The following is a 3,558-nucleotide window of genomic DNA, read 5'->3' on the forward strand; positions in this document are numbered from 1 at the left end:
TGTCATTGGCTACATTTCCCCTAGCCCCGCCCCTGCAGTTCTTCTCCATTGTGAGGGGCGGCGCTCTAGAACGCTGACCTCCTAGGGTTGTTATGAAGCTCAAATGTGTCAACAGCCCAAGCAACATAGCAGTAGCAGGGGCCAGAGAAATGTACATTCCTTTCCCCAGCTGTTTTTTTCTTGAAAACTTCTTATTCTGAGTTTCAAATTCTCTCCTTCCTTCCATTGTATTTATACATGTTATAATCTACAATAATGTATCATGTAGCATGCAAAACAGATTTCCTCATTAGCTTCATTATGTGGCAAGGGGAAAAATCCTCATTAGGTTGTAAAAAAAAGGAGCAAGAAAAATAAGGAGAAAAAAGATGCTTCCATCAGCTTGCCAAGCCTATCACTTGGTGGCACACCAGAATAAGGAAACCCAGTAATTAGATCCAGGCAACAAATTATTTGGAAACAAAAAACAGGAAACACAAGATTATAGGGACTGGGGCTTCTGGTTTGACACTGAGGTGAGAGGGAGAGGGCATTCCTATGGCATTCTTTAAGTCCTGTGATAGTGGGGAGGGGGAAACCAGGTGACTTACATGGACTTGAAACTTACCTTCACAAATGATGGATAAAAGCAAAACAGTCACTAATGGTATTTTTAATGTAACATTCCCTCCTTTGATCCCTGGGATTCTCAATTTCCAGAATTATTTATTTAAATGCTCTATTAGAGATTCCTTAACAGAATGGTAGTCTGTCTTAAGGGGTACCAAAAGGTGGAGTGAAAGGCAAAAGGAGTACAAGCAGAGCATAATACTCCCTAAGGAGACAAACCTTTGTTTGTTTGTTTTTTTAAGACAAATCTTGGGTTTTTGTTGTTTTCTTTGTTTTTGTTTTTTGAGACAAACCTCCTTAAATAGACTCTAAATGTAAATTACTTCAGGCTCCAGATCAAACTCAGATTAATTTGAGAGGGAAGATTTACATGCCAGCAAGGTAACTAAGAAAACTCAGCAAACATAAATACCATGAAATGATATCAAGTTTCTTTATAATTGGGTAACCCATTCACAATATCCATTTAGTCAGTACACTCCATCTGGAGTCTCAGATGTTCCAGGTTGTTGTCTAGTCCCTAGAAATATCTTCCCTTAGACATTCTGGAATAGGTCTTGTTTCTCAGGGCAACTCTGAACAGGGATCCTCCTAGTAGATTTGCTTCTTTGGTTCCAAGGCACTTGCAGAGATTCCCTAGGTCCATACTGGCAAATCTCTCTGTGGGCTGTTGCCTGCCAGAGTTCATTACCAGAAAGGCAGAGGGTCGTGGGCTGAGCTGCTTCCCTTTCCCTCTCCATACACTTGAGGACATTTTTTTTCACATCACTCGCCTCTCTGCCAAGCAGCCCAATAGGAGCTTTTTTCCCTTCCCTGTCTGGGGAAAGGTGGGGGGCTCACATGCTGCATAACAGTGCAGTTCAGGCAGCAGCCTGTTGAGTCTCTGGTGAAGGTGATTCCTGTGGTGGGGTTGGAGAGGAGATAGGTTTGAAGGGAGTATAGCTCACAGGGCACATAGCTGGAGGGGAGCAGAGCTGGAGAAGAGTGGAGCACTTGGGACACTCCCCTTCCCCTCTCTGTGTGCCAGAGTCACCTACCCCTTTGCCCAGCAACCCAATGAGAATGCTTCCTCCTGCTCCTGCCTGGGGTAAGGGGTGGTGGTGGTGTGAGGTATGGCACTAGGTCTCTAAAAGGTTCTGGGAAATTCTGCTAGAATCTGCCATTAACAAGACTCAGTGCAGTTTGGTACAACCACCTAAATTTGTTTTTTTAGTAACTAGTTGATGGGATGAAAAACAGCCCAAGCCTTATGATTCTGATCCTATTACCAGCAGTGCATAAGAATATCAAAATAGGAACTCGAGAAATCTCCTGAAAAGTCAGGATTTCAGGTTACTGTTTCTATCTTTACCTAAATTCTGCACCTGAGATGGACACTGCCATTAACAGGTCAAAGGAAGAATCTTAAAAAAAAATCCATGAGGGCCTAACTTGGAAAATAAGCCCTTTTGTCTCTTAAAATGACTAGAGACTTCAACATGAATTCACTTGATTTGCTAGTTTTTTTCTTTAAATATTCATTAGAGAAACTGGTCTATAGTTTTTCTGTTTTTTGCTCTCTCCGGTTTAGTTATCAAAACCATATTTGTATATCAAAATCAAAGGTGGTGGGGTAGAGGCAGGAGGACTCAAATCTCTGAAAACCCTCTCTAACCAAACTTAAAAATGAATACTGTAGTGGCAGGACCAGTACAATTTTCCTGCAGAATGCAATAACTTGGAAGGTAGGGAGAGAAAGTTTCTTTCCCTGGAGTGAGAGGGGAGCATAGTCTGCAATAAGGCCCCAACAGTGCAGGCCAATAGCAAAGGTCCCTGCCCCCCACCCCTTCCACTGCTCAAAATAATTCTGAACCTGGGCCTAGGCCAATGGTAAGATCCCAAGACCCTGTCTTAAGTCACCAGCAGAGCATCCCCACACCCAGCCCTTGAAGTTCGTAGCCCCAGTCAGTGCACGTGGCCAGACAGTGTAAGCCTAAAATGAAGCCCATGGGAAGGCTCCCAGCGCCAGCAAAAGCCCAGTAGTGAGGCCCTGAGATGGTGTGCCTGGCCTTGAAAACCAACAACAGGCCCTGAAGGAGAATGACTCAGGAGTGGGAGTTGGGTTCCAGGGTTTTCAGGCAACAGGCCTTGGGAGAATGAGACTTGCAGAAATCTGAAATTAGATCTGAGGGGAGCAGCGAGGAGAAACTGAAGTTCAAGAGGGTCCCCTCTATCCTGAGAACAGAGCCCATTCTTTAGGATTTGATTGTTTAATTTCTAAGTAACTTTTCATTTATGCTTCCAGAGCCTTTCATTACATTGTCATCTGCAAAGGGTGAATTTCATACTTCTTTTCTGCGTTTGTGGGTGAGGTTTTAATGCCCTGATACGTGATCAAATTTTGTGAAGGTGTCTTGAATCAATTCCAGGGAGAGTGAGGTTCAAGTGTTACCTGCTCCCCTCACCCATTTCCCCCTTCTTTGTAAAAACTCTTCCTTGTGCACTTTGCTTTTTCTTTAAAAAAAAAAAAAACCTTTGCCTTCTGTCTTATTAGCAGTTCTAAGATAGAAGATAAGCAAGGGCTAGACAACTGGGGTGAAGTGAGTTGCCCAGGGTGACCCCGCCAGGAAGTGGCTACAGCCAGATTTGAACCTGGCTCCTACTGACTCCAGACCTGGTGCTCCATCCACTGTGCCAACAAAGTCCAATTATCAATGACCTGTTCCTCTAAGACAATGTAAAACCCTTATATATGGCTTTGCCTGTCTGTGTAATTTCCCCCTATTTCTGTTGGCCATGATTGAAGGTGGAAATTGAATATCTGCTTTCTCCCAAGTAACTATAATCAGGTCACAAAGAATCAGGAACCAGATTAGGTATCAACCATACCAAGAGCCAAGTCAAGAGACTGAGCTAGAAGCATTTCCAGAGTGGCGTCTTTGTGCTCTTTTTGAACTAGCCTTTGACTCT

Source organism: Monodelphis domestica, chromosome X (assembly GCF_027887165.1).
Source record: "Monodelphis domestica isolate mMonDom1 chromosome X, mMonDom1.pri, whole genome shotgun sequence".
Taxonomy (NCBI): domain Eukaryota; kingdom Metazoa; phylum Chordata; class Mammalia; order Didelphimorphia; family Didelphidae; genus Monodelphis; species Monodelphis domestica.